This window comes from Cavia porcellus, unplaced genomic scaffold (genome assembly GCF_034190915.1).
Source record: "Cavia porcellus strain 051 isolate PalLab524CR breed Dunkin Hartley unplaced genomic scaffold, mCavPor4.1 scaffold_9, whole genome shotgun sequence".
NCBI classification, from domain to species: Eukaryota; Metazoa; Chordata; class Mammalia; order Rodentia; family Caviidae; genus Cavia; species Cavia porcellus.
Window position 1 is genome coordinate 59,864,029 of NW_026947492.1, and position 15,991 is coordinate 59,880,019.

The 15,991-nt window shown below is 49.7% G+C and overlaps 1 protein-coding gene across 4 annotated transcripts in view; it reads left to right on the forward strand.

Moving 5' to 3' along the window:
- Positions 1-15,991, forward strand: part of Gdpd5 (glycerophosphodiester phosphodiesterase domain containing 5) — a 95,736-nt gene that overhangs the window by 10,732 nt on the left and 69,013 nt on the right. Inside the window, exon 2 of one of the 4 annotated variants that reach the window (XM_063256484.1) lies at positions 13,861-13,964. The exons of the other annotated variants lie outside the window; for them this stretch is intronic. The gene's annotated coding sequence lies outside the window, so the exon portion shown is untranslated. The remainder of the gene's footprint in view (positions 1-13,860; positions 13,965-15,991) is intronic. 4 annotated transcript variants of the gene reach the window in all.

The window sequence follows — 15,991 nt, forward strand, 5'->3', positions numbered from 1 at the left end:
CATCACCTGCTGTGAGGCGGGGGATAGAACACCTGGATGATTTTCATCTTTCCATTTTAGGGCTTGGAGGCCCCCTGTGGAGAGCCAGAGCCTATAGAGGGTGGAGTTGAGTGGGTACACCTGATACGTGGTGGGTACACAGAAATGTGTCTCTGGGGCAGTAGAGAGAGCTCAGACCTGGGTCCATAGGCCTATCTTGGCTGTTTTGCTGTGTGGCCTGAGGCTGGTTAGCAACAGACCTGGGTCACAGTAGGTTCTTAGCCTATCTGTGTTCTGGGGCCTACTTCTCTCCAGTGAAGACATATGCGGTTCTGCTAGAAGACTGTTTCCCTACCTCTCCCCTGCTTGGACTCCAATCACCTGAGAGGATAGCGGATGAGGGTCGGGTGGTGGTAGGAGCTGAGCTCCCCTCTCCAGCCAGGACTGTGAGCTCAAGGTTAGATGAGAGTCCACCTCTTTCCTCAGGCCAGGGCTGTGGAGAGCCCGGCACGGCTCTGCTGCCTGGGCTGGTTTGTGGTCATCTCTTTGGTAGATGTGTCCTCCATGCCATCTGCATTCATTTCTAGTTTTGAGGTGGGAAACCAAAAACTCAGAGAGGTAAAACACTGGCCATTGCTGGGGGGTGCCAAGGGACTCTGGAGTGGCTCACATGGCACAGGGCAAGGCCATGCCCTCTTAAGTCCTCAGTGGGGCTAGAGCCAGGATGGCCAGATACTCTGGTCCAGGAGGGCTGGTGGACATCAGGAGGAGCCCTGGTTTGTTGGCCACGAGTCATCAGTGGTGGGTTCTGGGCCTGTGGATCCCTTTCCCAGGGAGGCAGTCGGCCAAGGAATGCAAGAGGTCAGGGGATCAGGAGCCCAGGAATTCTGGGCCAGCCAGTTTTGAGTACTCCTGGGAATTTTAAGTGTTTGGTTTCATGGAGGACTCCAGACCTTTTTCTTGTTACCTTTTGACACATACTAGTTTAACTTTGCAAAGCACTCTGATATCCATGATGTCCCAAATCCTTGGACAATCTGTGCAGAGACAAAGCATCGTTTATTTGGGAGGTGGGAGGGGAAGCTCTGGAAGCAGACTTACCTCTTCCAGTAGGATTCCCACCATCTCCCAGACCTCAGGCAAGCTAGGAACCAGAGAGCCTCAGTTTGCTCATCTGTGAAAGGGACAGTCTACTCCACAGCACAGTTAGCAACCCCTGCTTTGCTGGCAGTGCCATGCAGTGAGAGAATGTCTGCCTGACTTCTGGTCTTGTGCCCAGAGCCATGTAGTATTTTTATAATTTTTGTCACCACCGTCATTTTACAGATGGGAAGATGGAGGCTCAGAGAAGAAAGGCAACTTGCTAGAGGCCACACCGTGATTTAGAACCAAGATCTAGGCCATGATTTGGCTTGGTCTTCCAAACTTCCTGTCTGTGGATTTTTCCTACAACTTCTCCCTCCCCTCCCCTCCCCTCCCTTCCCTTTCCCTCCCCTCCTCTCCTCTTTCATTTTCTCTTCTCCTCTCTTGTCTTCAAGGAAATAGACACCTCTTATATTTACTCAGAATCTTCCATGCATGACACTATCTGACTTGACCTAGTATCTCCAGTACCTAACAGTGCATACTAGGAACTTTAAAAATGTTTATCCTATGTATGTGTTAATGCATGGTGTAAATGTAAGAAGCAGTTTTCAAGCAGTTAAATCTTATGTTGTGGTTTGAAGACTTCCTCTGTTCCCTAGACCTTTAAAAAAATTCTAATCATTTCAGTTAAAACCTTTTTAAAAAGAAACAAACAAAAACCCCAGTTTGATCACATCTTTTCCCTGCACATAGCTAATGTGGTTAACCTTGCAGGGCTGGACCACGAACCATGCATGCTTTGTGGAGGGTGCTGGGCTCCTGGCCCCCTACACCTAATGACTCCAAGCCACTGCAATGTTCAGCTCTGCTTTCTGTCTCTTCCCACTCTGTCCCTCGTTCTGCTGCCCCAAGACCTGCCTTCAGCAACCTTAGAACCTCTTTTCCCCTCTTGCTTGTATAAGATGCTCCTAATTTGCCTTTCTTACTAATTGAGAAATGGGACAATTGAATTTATTAGAATCAGTTCACTTGTTCATTCATTCATTCATACTGTTAAACTGGTTTTTGGTGAGCCTGGGTCTTGCTGGGGATCCCATCAGTCCTGATGGATGACCACTGCAGTAGCTTGAGGTCTGTCACCATGTGACCACAGTCTCCTGGCTGCACATGCAGGGAAATAATGTTGCACACAGTGAATGCTGCACAGGGCTTTACAGTTTGTAATCAATCTCTGCTTGGGTCACCACATTGAAACTTCGTAGTAGCCTTGAGAAGAACATTGTCTCCAGTTTGCAGACCATAGAAACAAAGCTCAGCAGGGTGAAATCCCTGTCATCTGGCCAACTCCCCAAGATCTCTGGCCTTTTACCTCTGTACTCCATGTGCAAGCCTAAATGATATCACCTTTTTTGCCTCTCATCAAGGATTGTTGTTGATGGCTAATGTCAGATTGTCTGCCTCCATAAAATGGTCATGCGAGGAACTGTGGCTTTGGCTGATTGCCAGCCACGAGCACACTCCCACACACACCCCTTGTCCTGCCCTGGACCTTCCAGTGCCTACTTCACAAATGGCTCTGGGAAGTCCTAGTTCCGGAAGGATACTGATAGTCCCCAGAATGTATGGACACACATAGTTGGGAACTACTGTATCACAGAACTCAGAGCAGACCTTCTCAGGATCTTTATTATGTTGATTTGAACCAAGGAATCCCATGAGGTGACAGAGCACACAGCCATCCTTTCACAGATTTGTTTGAATGTGTGTCTTTAACACAGAGCAAGGTCCAGGGCTCAAGCAAACTGATGGCCAACCTCACCTTGCTGCTTGCACAGAAGGTTCCTAGCCCTGTTTGAGAGCGCACTGAGGGACATTGGTTGGCTCCAAGAAAGGCTTGGTAATAATGGTGGGACTACAAGGAGCAACAGCAAAGGGAAAGGGAAGATATTTTTATTATTCATCCACCAAATCATCATACCTTAGGCATCCAGTGCCAGGCACAGAGCCAGCACTGAGAAATGCCAAGACAAGTCTGAGTAAGACTCTTCCACTTCGCTTCCCCGTGCCCACTAAGGGATTTTAAAGAAAGATAAATACAAGCCTTAAAAGGAAGAAGTGATTTTTTCATTGTTCTGGGCTGTGGTGGTGGGTGGACGGGTGACACATTTACTCAACTAAGTGGAGCTAACCAAGCTCCTGCCAGGTCCTACCAGGGGTCTGAGCAGGCGACTGTCTTCAGGACTGATGCACAGATGTTATAAAAGAGAGGTCTGGAGCGTGGGGAGGCCCAGAGGACGGATGCAGGGAGGGACAAGAGCGCCTCCACCTGTAGTTCATCAGCCCCAGCCTGGGAACGGGGGCTTGAGTGAGGTTTCACAGAGAAGATGGGACAGATTTGGCCAGCCAGGAAAGGAGGGCATTGGCAGAAGAGCAATAGCTGGAACAAAGGTATAAAGGGACACTACAAGGAGCCCTGGACAGAGCGGGCAGAGGTCATAGGCATCCATGGGAACTGGGGCTAGAGAAGTGCGGAGCATCAGAACACCCATGGCTGGTGCCCAGTGGGTTCCTGGGCAAGTTCTACCCCTCTATGGACCTCATGTTTCTCTCATTTGTGATCAGCGTAGGTTGCTGGAAGTGGGCTCCAGTAGCTCTGGGCAAAGGAAGGGGAAACCTGATCAGCGTTCCTCCAGACTTGAGGTCCTCTGGAGGAGGGGTCTAAGGGTCCCTGGGGAGAGGGGACTGAAACCAGGCTAGAGTTGTGTGCCTGTAGCAGTCTGGTGCAGGATGAAAATTCTACACTGTGAAAATGGGTAAGATACCTAGCCTCTGATTCTCAGTGTTCTCATCCCTAAAACGGGAATCAGTAATTCTCACACCTGGTGTTGGTGATGATTCGGTGAGATAAAATTTGTGACTGTGTATTATAAATTGATTTAACCTGCATACATTTTAACAGTTCTTGCCACCAATAATATTAATGTGTCAGTATTAATCCCAGAGGCCACTGATCCACTCTCCCTCTTCTCTGGAAGTGCTCCCTGCTGGAGGCCCTCTCTGTTCCCTGTTCAGGCTTCTCCTGCTGCGCAGGTTTTATTTAGGCCACAGCAATAGGAGCCTGTGAATTATATACAAGTTGTACACTCAAGCCTGCACTGTGTCTGCAGCCCAGTGTCTGTGTGCACTGAACACAGAGAGAAATCCTGCTGCCCCTCTGTCTCCTGGGCCCAGGGCCAGATGTTGTTTTCCCACCCTCTGGGAAGGGGGAAGTGCACTCCCCCTGTTCCCCAGTTTGTCTCCCCTGCTCACAGGGAGGGTCCAAAGGGACGAGGTGACGTGCAGTAGACTCTATATGTAGCATAGCTGGTAAGGGGTGGACAGTTGGAGCTGGTGGGCATAGGGCCCAAGAGTCAGACAAGACATTCACTGCTCCATACCCTCCAAGTATCTCTGTCAGGCAGCTCGGATCTCTGGTATGGATGCCGCTTTATTCCCATGTGGCCTGTAGCACACACTCTGAAGAGCCCACGACCTGTCAACATATCTTGGTTAAAGCCACACGGCCCAGAATGTGGTGCTGGGTATGGCCAGCATCTCTTCCCCTGCAGTTCTGAATGTCCCTCTCAATGCCCTTGTGCCTGAGCAGCTCCTAGATGGTGTCCTGGCCCCACCAGGGCAGACCAGAGGGTAGACAGCTGGCAAGACTGGCCCCAGAGGCTGAACAGATGCTCCCTCTGCTTGAGTTGGCACTGTGTGTGTGTGTGTGTGTGTGTGTGTCTTGTGGTGACATAACTTAAGCAGGTTATTTAGAAAAGCACTCCTCCCCTGTCTTAGCACATGTATGGTGTGGTGCTGGAGATTGAACCCAGGCCCTGGCACATGCTAGGCAAGCACTCTACCACTGAAGCACACATCCTAGCCCACCACCTGTCTTTAAAACGCCAAGCAGAAGCACACTGGTTCCTGTCCTGGCTCCACCGCTTTGCTTGTGCAGCATGGTTTTTTGCTCAGCCTTGCTGAGCCTCAGCTGTGAGATGCTGATAATGAGAGCAATCTCACAAAGCTGGAGCAAGGTCAAAGCAAACAACCCAGTGGGTGGCACATTCAGTAGGGTGCCAGTTCCATAGTAGGACATCAGTTTGCAGGTAAGGTCTAACTTTAACCAGAGCAATGAAATGGGTATTTTCTCTTTTTTTATTTTTATTTTATTGTGTATTAATTTTATGAGTGCTTCTAGTTGTATGATCTATGCCCTCTCTAAGCAAGAAAGGGGGAAAATGTCCGCTAACTCCTGGAAATGGTCAGATCAGTTAGAGATGGTCCGGAGCCTGTCCCTCCAGCACCTTCCCCTAGGTACCAGGAAAGGCTCAGGATCCAGGCAGCCAGGGGAGTAGTCGGCCATGCTAGCCAGGTGACCTGAGTGAGTCTTTAATCCTCTCTGTCCCTGTAAAAGGGAAGAAACATGGACCAATCTCTCAGAGTACTGGGGAGTTCGGATGAGAAATAAATTATAAAATCATTTTGCTGTAAAAATAAGCTGATAGATATGGGCACATGGGGGACCTGGAATAGGATGGCTGAGCGTGCAGGCCAAGGCCCAGGCAACCAGGGCTGGTTTCCCAGTCCTGATGGTGGCCAAGCTCTGTAATTACCAGCCAAGTGGGGCCTCATTGCTTTCTTTAATGGGACAGCTGGTTAATTAGTCTCTGAGGGCTCCTGACAAGTGTCTTGTGAGTGTCCCCATCACGTGTCAGGGTCAGTGCTTGCCAGACCATGTGTGTGTCAACTGGCCATCTTGAGCATGAGTCTGTGACCCATTCTCCCTTCCCCTGATTCTCAGCTTATCCCTCTGATGACTCTGTGGAACAGTGTGTGTCAGGGACTCAGGGCAGGAGACAACCTTGCCCTGGGATCTCTGGTCCTGGGTTGGTGGAAAGGAGGAATCCAAAGAAGGACCAATTGTGGGGACTGGCCAGGAATGCAGACAATTATCACCCCTACCTGGGAACAAGTCTGCCTGGCTTTGCTACCAATTCTATGTGTCACTTTAAGCATATGAACTTCCTCTTGGGGGCCTAAACTTTCCCATCTAAAAATGAGTGCTGAGGGAAGTGCTCCCAAGGAAGCTGTGGCTAGAATCAAAGCAGTGTGAGCAGAGGAGAAATTTCTGAAGTCAACTGGGCTTGGTTCTTAGCACCTCCTCCAGTCTCCAGTCTGTGACCTTGGACAGTTCACCCAGGCACTCAGAGCTTGTCTGATGACGGTGTGCGGGCCCTGCTGTTACAGAGCAGACACTTAGTGGGAATGCCTTGCCCAGCAGTGTCTGGTGTTGGTGGCCACATAGTAGCTCCCCCACTTCGCTCTTTTTCCTGTAATGTCCAGAGGTTCCCCAGCAGACTGTGGGTAATGGTGGGTGACAGAAGCATTGATGATCTCAATGCTGAACCCGCTGGCTATGCACACTGTTTCTATGTCTAGAGCCACCAGTTTTGGGGTAAGCTGGCATCTCTGCATCTTATAGGCCAGTTAAGGAAGGTAGGGTAGGGTGAGGTGCATGCTAAAGCTGTTTTCCCATCTTTGTTGGCATTTTGGAACTTTGGTCCATTGGAGCCATGAACTCCTTACCAAATCTTGGAAGTATTGGATTGTGGAAGCTTAGAATCTTGGGCCCTATGAAATCAAGACTTAGAAGTAACATTAGAGGTTATCAAAGCCAAACCTCCACTCAACTCAGATAGCCCCATTGGAAACTCGCTGAACATCCCAAGGGCCCTCCTGGGGGCCTGGGTTCCACTGAGGTCACAGGGGATATCCCCACAGCCTCCTGGGGATACTGGCAGACCTCAGGCCCCACCAGTGCAAATGACTGACTCTGGCTGGTTATATTGCTGGGCAGCTAAGAGAAAACCAGGCCTCTGCTCAGCCAAGAATAGAAGGCTTTGTGCGATTTAAGTAGCAGCCCCATCACATTAGCTTCCTGCCAGGCCCCAGGGAGCTTATTAAGCTGATCTGGGGCCACCCTGGGTTCTCCTGGTAGAGGGGCAGCCACTGGGCTTCCCCAGGACTTCACTCCCAGCCCCAAGAGACAATATTTTTCCTTTTTCCATCAAATAAGGTCACCCTCTTCTCCCCCACCTCCCCATTCACGTCTTCCTCACTAGGGCCAACTGGAGAGCATCTCCCAGTATCTCAGGAGACAGCCTCTTCTGGGATGTGATCAAGCAAACAAACAAACCGGCTTTTGAGCAGTGCAAACACATCAATGAAAATGGCTTTGTCTGAAAGGAGAGAATGGATAGTGGGTGACTGCTACTGGGTGCCTACTGTGTGCCAGGTTCTGGGCTCAGCATTGGATGCCTTGGCCTCATCCTACTTCCCAACAGGATGTGGGCAAATGTCCTTGTGTCCAAGGTACAGATACTTGGTAGAGCTGGGATTGGAACCAGGGGTTCTCCCATCCCAGTCCTTTTGGGGAGAAACTTGGAATTCCTGAGAGTAAAGGGAAAGAGTAAGAGTCAGAATTCTTGGAGAGTATTCCAGGCATAGAGGATTTTGACTCTGTGATTGCATGAATCATCTTTTACCTTATGCTGAATAAAGTCTTTTCCACTTTTGGCAGCATAGAGCAGGAGAAACAGTGGTGGGCTGGAGACAGGGATTGTGGTCCTGTCTCATGTCTCAGATTCCCCTTCTGCAAAGTTGGCAGAGACTGCTTGGAGCAGGACTCGGAGACCAAAACCTCAGATTCCTGGCCAGAGTGTTCTGGTCCTTCTTGTCTACATTCCTTGATGCCTCCACTTCCCCCTCCCGCTCCAAGATTATTTTCAGTGTGAGAATGAGAAGGACCTATAGAGAACCCTTTCCCATCTATGTTGCAATCCAGGAAGGTTTATAATTGTATTTGCAAAGAGAGATTATTGGAATTTTAGTGAGTTAATTTTTATTTATCACTTCTAGTGTAACTGTCAGTGAGAAGAAAGACACTATGACATATATAGTAGTGGGGAGCCAAGGGGTCCTAAGTCCAGCCACGATGGAGGAACAAAGGCCTTGACCCAGAGCCCTTCCCAGTTTTTATTAATTCTCCATGAGGGGAATGGCTTTGGGATGAGTGACAATGAGAGTGGTGGGAAATATGTGACTGTTGTGACTATCATGAGCTGGGCTAGGTAGGAGATCTGAGATCACCTCCACAGTAAGCAGAGGGAAAGAAATTCAAAGAGAAAGTAAGCTGTATAACCCAGCTAAGGTAGTATCTAATAATTTGGGGTCACTGTTTTAGTTTTGATGTATAATCTTTTTTGCCCTGGGAAGTCATAGCCTCTTTTCTGAGGCTCGGTCCCAGCTGACAGCATGCAACATGGCTCTCCATTCCACCAGACTCAACCACGTATTTGGAGAGTCACTGAGCAGGGTAACACCGACCTGTTGCTTTGCCTTGGAGATTATATGTCAGCTGCTTAACCGGCCCAGTTTACATTACTTAAGGCCAATTGAAGGGATAAGGAAATAACCTAGCCAGCACTGTGCATATCAATACATGGAGATAGGACCAAGTCTATCCAAAATGGAGATAGTTGCTCCCCTTTTTAAGGAGAGTCAAGAAGAGTCATTTCTGCAGTTCCCCACAGGACCTAGTAATACTAGGTCACCTTCGGATTGCACATGTGGGAAGACAGGCCTCAGAACAGAGAGTGGCCCAAGTTCATGCAGTAAGTGGATATGAGAGTACATAGTAGGTGTTCAGGAAACCCCTTATTCCAAGCCAGTGCCTGCTGCCCTCTGGAGCATTGCTTTTGGGTGGAGACTCCAAGGTCTCAAGTAGGCGGAGGCCTGGAGTCAGCTGGATCTAGGAGCGAGGCAGGGAGCAGGGTCTAACCCTTGGCTTTTAGTACCCAGGACTGTCTGTGCTTATCACATCCTGCCTAGTCCATGTAACATAAAATACATGTCATCTTAACCATTTTGAGTGTACAGTTCGATCTTCACAGTGTCCAGTAGATCTCCAGGTGTTTGTTTGTTTGTTTGTTGTTCAGTGCTGGGGACTGAACACAAGCTCACACATGCTAGTGGGGCACCCTCACTGAGCTGCATCCCCAGCCCTGATTGTCAGTGGTTGTGCACATGCAAAACTGGAACTCCACACTGGTTACATAGCAACTTCCCGTTTCCCTTCCCCAGCCTCCCAATGACCACCGCTCTACTTTCTGTTTCTGTGAATTTGACTGCGTTAGAGGTCTCCGTAAATGGAATTCTATCATGTTTGTCTCTGTGACTGGCTATTTTTTTTTTCTTTTGCTTGTTTGTTTTTTGAAACAGGGTCTTGCTGTGTAAGTCCAAACTGGCCTTGAACTCACAGTTAACCCAGGCTGGCCTTGAACTGTGGGCATCCCCTCACTGTAGCCTCCTAAGTGGTGGGATTACAGAAGTGTGCTACTGTACCCAGCTTGTGACAGGCTTATCTGATTTAGCATAAAGCCCGACATGTGCATCCATGTTGTAGGAAGTGTTAGGCTTTCCTTCTTTTTTAAAGCAGGATGATCGTCTGCTGTGTGAATAGACTACATTTTGTCCTGTCCTTCCACCTATCTCAGTGGACACGGGTTATTTCTGCCTCTTGCCTATTGTGATAAGACTGGGCGTTTTGGCCAGGTTTGATGGCATATACCTATCATCCCAGCTACTGAGGAAGCTGAGGCAGGAGAATCAGGAGTTTCATTCCTACCTGAGCAGCTTAGCAGGATACACTTTCAAAATAAAATAAAAAGAGGCTGGCGATGCACTTTGGTGGCAGAGCACTTGCCCAGCATGTGTGAGGTCCTGAGTCAGTCCCCAGTGATACACACACACACACACACACACACACACACACAAAGTGGGAATCTTGAAATTGGGCCGGCCTGAGTTGGACCCTACATCCAGCATCACTTTAGCTATGATCTGAGTCTCACCCTGCAGGTGGCCCTGCCTTATGGAGCTGCAGCAAGCAGCAGAGTCAGTGCCTATAGAAGGGCCTGGCACACAGCAAGCTCACAGCAAGCAATAGCAGGATTCATTCTCATTCCCCATTTTCCTTCTAGGGATGGATCCCTTCAGCACAGGGGTTATGGGACCCACACAACCATGCCTCACCTGCACCCCATCCATGAGGGAGTGTAGTGCCTTGTGAGACTTAATGTATTAAAGCTTGAAATACTTGGATTCAGAGAAGGGCGGGGACTTGTCAAAGTTCACACAGCCAGTCAGTGGCCATACAGGATGAAACTCAGGTCCCCAGCCTCCCCTGGGGTCCCCAGGATCCACAAGCCCTGGCCTTAGGTGGGCTTAGCTCCTCAGGACCTGTGTGTAATCCTGCAAGTTTTGACCTGGAGGAGGCAGGGAGCAGGAACATATGCCTCACAGAATTCCTGTGGAAGCAGAGGCCTGTGGCATCTGCCAGCCTCCTCTGATCCCCTCACTGCCCCCAGGGCTGTGGACAGAGAACCTGCCCTAGCAACAGGACTTTTGTCACACTCATTTGCATGGTGTGGACTTGTCTAAGGCCCTTGCCTTGCACCCTGAAGCCTACTCTGTGCTTTTGGTCACTCTCAGTCAGTCATTTGCTTATTGTTTCCTTTAGTCATTTATTCAGCAGCCACTGCCTGAAGCCTGCCATGGCTGGGAGATGTCGGGCTTGGAGTCAGAATGGCATAGCAGGGAAGAGTGTAAATCTTGGGGCTAAACTGCCTGGGTTCAAATCCTTGCTGTGCTCATTTTTTCCTCTGTGACCTTGAACAACTTACTAACCTCTCTGTGCTGTGGATCCTTCTTTTTTGAAGCAGGGAGAATGATAGTTCCTACTTTACAGTTGTCCCAGTTGCTACTGTTACATAATAAATCATCCCCCGAACTTAGTGGCTTTATGTAAGAACAGTCATTTCACCATCTCAGTTTCTGTGGGCCATGGGTTTAAAGTAGGCTCTACTGGGTGCTCTGGCTTGGGTTCTGTTTGTCAAATAGTGCCTGATCGTTGAGGATGGGGGCAGCTGAGATGCCCAACCTGTCTTGCTTGCTTTTCATGTATCCATGAGGCTTCCTTTCTCTGCTTGGTTGAATTCCACAGAAGTCCAGGCAGCCATGTGTGGCTCAGGACTCCAGCAAGTGTCCCAGTAAACAACTCAGGAGCTGGGTCACGTTTGATGACCGGGCCCTGGAAGCCTCCTAGTGCTACTTCAGCTATTAACCCTACAGTCCCAGATTTAAGTGGGAGTGCAAAGAACCCACGTCTCCTGGGAAGGGTGACAGAGTTACACTGTAAGAAGAGTATGGGGGATGGGAGGTGCTGCTGCAGATGTCTCTGGAAATACAATCTGCCACAGTCCTGAGCACTATATGAGTCAAAACAGGAAATGCCTAGAACAATGCCTAGGCATTGCATATAAGTGGTAGCTATATATAGCCAGGGGTGATTTTGACCATATGCAATTTACTCATTATGTGCTGGCTTTAGGACCTAACTGACACTATCAAAGCCAGTCCTTGGAGCAACAGTATTTCCCATTTGGGTACTGAAGGATCAGTAGGAGTTACCAAGCAGAGACATATGGAAAATGTGGTGTGCAGAAGGAATCGCTTGTGCAAAGGTATAGAGCTGGAGAGTAAAGTCCCTGGGGCAGGACATAACTCCCACTGGTGGGGCTTTCCTGAGGTTCAGAGAAGACTAGAAAGGTGAGTTGAGGCCTGCTTGAGAAAAGCGTTACATGTTGGGTTTATACTTGATCATGGAGGTTCTGGGGAGTTCTCAACTGTTTCTTGGACAGTTATGAAGGACTGGGGTGCCATAAAGGGAAAGCCACATCCAAGTTGGAATGTGGAGAGATACTAGATTGGGAGGATGTGAGGAGAGGGCAGAGTTAATGGTATGCATAGGCAGGTGTTGGCCATGTGTCATTTGCATCAGTTTTGAGTGTGATGTGCCCTCTCAACTTGTTTTCCCTGCCCTTGCAGAACAGTGGACACTGAGTTTTCTCTGCTCAGATTGGCAGTGCTGTCAGGTAGAGTAACCCATAGCCTCCTCCATTGCCGCCAGCTGTCTCTGTGGAGAATGGCCTGAACCCTTTTCTTCTCTCTTCTGGGTGAAGCTACAGCCTGAGGATCCAAAGAGACAGGCAGGACCACCAGGGTCTCTCCTGGAGTCCTGTGCTGCAGTCGCCAGAGCTAACCCTGAGTACCCCTAGGGCAGCTGCACTCCTCGGGCTTGCAACTCCAGGTGACGTTGTGGCACCATTGGTGTTCTTTGCAGGATGTTCCTGTTCCCATGATCCCGCCTCTACTTGTCTGTATGTGCCTCTATGAGCCTGTGTGCTTGTGTCTGTGTCCTCTTGTGTTACTTGTGTCTTTGAGAGTGCACTCTGTGCATCTTTGTGTGTCTGCAGACAGGTTTGCATGTGTGCGTATGCATGTGTGAGGCTGGCCCTCTTGGCTCTCTCAGGGCTGCTTGTGATAGCTCCTTTGTAAGTGGCAGGCAGGTGGGGTGCTTCTAGAAGGGGCTGAGAATGCAGGTGTTTCACACCATAGGGGTAGCAGAGCAGTGATACAGCCCAGGGTGGCCCATGGGCTGACCTCATCAATGGGACAAATCTAGCAGACATGCAAGTTCTTAGATTTCAAAGACCTCTCTGGGGCCCAAGGGCTGAGCTTGGGCCAAGTGCTGAGGATTCAGATCAGAGCAGACACTGCCTCTTCCTTCCAGAGCCATCCTGGCTCAGATATGCTGTGGACACCAGAGGGTTGTAGAACTGGGAGACGGGGTGGCAGTTCAGGGCACAGGACAATAGCTGAAGGTGCTCCTATGTCCCAGAGGGATGACTGTGGCTGGAGCCTTTGCCAGACTAGAAATATTTAGGGGCAGATGAGAGGAAAGAGGTGGGGACTGGGAACGGGGCCTCATATCTGTGGGACTTCGAGATCTGAGGAGGGTGTGTCTCATTTTCCAGATTGCAGATGGAGAGAATGGAGGTACTTTGAGATAAGGAGGAGGGCCAGGGACAGGTATATCAGAGGAGATGAGTTCCCATCTGGCCAGCATGGTGTGGGGCTTTTGTGGGGCATCCAGGAGCAGATGACCAGAGTATAGTGAAGTACTCTGGTCCTCAGCTCAGTCCAGGCCTGGAAAGTAGGGAGATTGAAGCCAGGGGAGTAGATGATATGACCCAAGGAGGGCTTGAGTGGTGCAGTCACAGTCAGGTCTGAGCAGAGAGAAGCCAGCTAGGGCCTGGGGAGGTCGACATGGAGCTGGAGAAAACCCAGAAAGTGTGTCCAGAAAGCTAGAGAAGGGCAACATTTCTAAGAGGGCAAGGTCTGGTGTCAGCTGAGCACCAAGAAGTATCCAGCAGATTTGCCTACATCAAGTTATTTGGGAACTTGGTGGAAACAGGGTGGAAAGTTTAGCAGTAGACAGATGGAAATGGAGACAGAGGAGTAGACAGCTCTTTCAGAGTTCAGCAAGAAAGAAAGGCAGCTAGAGAAGCTGGAAAGGGATGGACTGGGCAAGAGTCAGACCTGTTTATTCCTGACTGGAAGAAGCCTGCCTCCTGGAAAGTGTGGAGGGGAGGGGGAGCTGGCACCCATGAACACCCACTGATCCCCTTTCTCTGCATGAACACCCACTGATCCCCTTTCTCTGCAGAAGGCCCAGGAGGGGTGGCCCTCTTTGCAAGGTGATTGTGTAAGACAGAGGAGGGGCCTCAGAAGTAGTGGTCATCTTACCATAGTTGCCGCCAGGCTGAGGGCCTCTGTCTGTCTTTCTACCCACAGAGTAATGCAGCTACTCTAGGGTGTGGGGAGGATCTTAGAAGTCCCAGAGACCCTGAGCACCCTCACAAACCAGATGCAAGACCAGAGGAGACTCTGGGGACTAGGTGAGTTTGGCCTCCATGGTTTTTGTGTATTAGGGCTCAGTGAAGTTGTTTCATAGATGCTTCAAACAAAAAGGCCTGGGGAGGTCAGGACATGGAGTCCCTGCTTCCAAGGATGCCACACCCACCACTACCCCAAAGCCCCACTGCTAGTACTGGAAAGTTCGTGCTTTGGTCTGGCCTCAATTTTGTGTTGTGTGCTCCCTCCAGGTGAACTCACTCAGCCCTGCCCCATGGAACGAAGCCTATAAGCCAGTGTCTCTGAATGTGAGCCAGTATTTTTATAACTTGTTTTCATAAAGTGTCCCTGCATTCCCAGCATGTCAGATCCACCCTGATTCACAAGAACTGACCAAAACAGGGCCCAGGCCAGTATAAGGAAGCTGAAGCCTTAGTCATCCTTCTTGGACATTCCACAGACACTCATCCTTTCCTTCTAATTAAAAAAAAAGGAAAGTTAGCCTAGAAGACCGGAAGGTGACAGCAGCATTTGAGGACATAAATAGGCTCAAATGATGCAGAAGGTAGACAGAGGAGTAGGACTCGAGGAGAGAGACCTACACTCAGGTTTTGCAGACCTCAGTTCAAGCTCATGTTCTGCTGCTCTCCAGATTTGGAGTATGTGAATTTAATATCAGCACAACCCTTTGGGACCCAGGGCCTCAGATTCCTCCTATCAAAAGTAGGAGAACTCATGTCACTAACCTCCAAGGTGCCTGACCTTTGAAGTTGACCCAGGACCCTGAGACAGAAGTCATGTGAGAGTGATCTGTTAGAAGTTTTCCAAGAAAGAAACTGGTATGGAAATGGGGGGAACTGGAGCACAGTGAGAAGGAGGGAGAGGCAAGAGGTGAGTTAAGCCAACCCTATGCAGGGAACCTTGGCCCAGGCCAGGAGAAGAGCTCTGGGGACAGTGCCAGCTACACCCAAGATTGGCCTCCAGGGACAAGGAGGCTGGGGAATTTATACCAGTCACTGGTAAAAGGCACCTTGGGGCATCTTTGAGTAAAAGAATCCAATAATTGGCTCTGAGAGCTCAACCATGTACCTATCTGCTCCCAAATGGTAAAAAGGTCCCAAGGGGGTGTAGATGAAGTGAGGCAGCCTGCCTCAGATGAGTGTGTAGATTATGTGAGATAAAGCTTGTAAGGTGTTGTGCTGGAGGCTGGTGGTGCACACCTGGAATCCCTACACTTGGGAGGCAGGAGGATCCCCACATGTTCAAGGCCAGCCTTGGTTATGTAGTGAGTTCAAGGCCTGCCTGAACTATATAGTGAGACTCTGTCTCTGAAAAAAATCCATGTAGGATGTCAATTGCCCAGATCCTGGCACTAGCAAGAAACAACTGTTAGAAAGGATGTGTGCAGCATGGAGGGCCATAGGCTTGTGAGATCAGCAAGGATCAATACCTTGTGAGAGCTGTGCCAGGCCCCTGCAGCCCCCTTGCCATTCCTGGGTCTTCTCTTGCTCAGCCCAAGAAGCCTCCAAGACCCACTGTTTTCCCCCAATGCATGAGGTGATTTTAGCCAACTTCATGCAGTGAATGTTGGCCCAGGCTAACAAGAGTTCTGAGGATAGTGACATCCCAGATTGGCCTCCAGGGGCTGGCTGTCCAACCTAGCCAGCCCCAGAGGCCATGCTAGAGGTCACTCTGGTGGTCTGCTGTGTTTTGTCCTCCCAGCCTACCTCTTTGGCTCAAGGGATGTGGATAAAGGCAGGAGATGGGCAGGGCTTATGGGCAGAGGTTAGGTCAGGGCCCTGGAGACTCTGAACAACTTGGAGGAAATCAAGGCCTTTACAGCCTCTTCCCTCCTGCATTTGACTTCTTCACGGCCCACTGTTGTGTCTGGTGTTGGGATTTTTCCATGTAAATGCTTGAATCTCTTGGGAACTTGTGTTGGTCAGCATGGCCCAGGAAAGAGCAAAGGAAAGGCTGTTCTGACTAAATTACAGGATCTGACTCTGGGATTTTAACTGCTGACATCAGCCTAGGGTGGCACCTGCCCTGACTCCTGTAATATTCCTTGGAA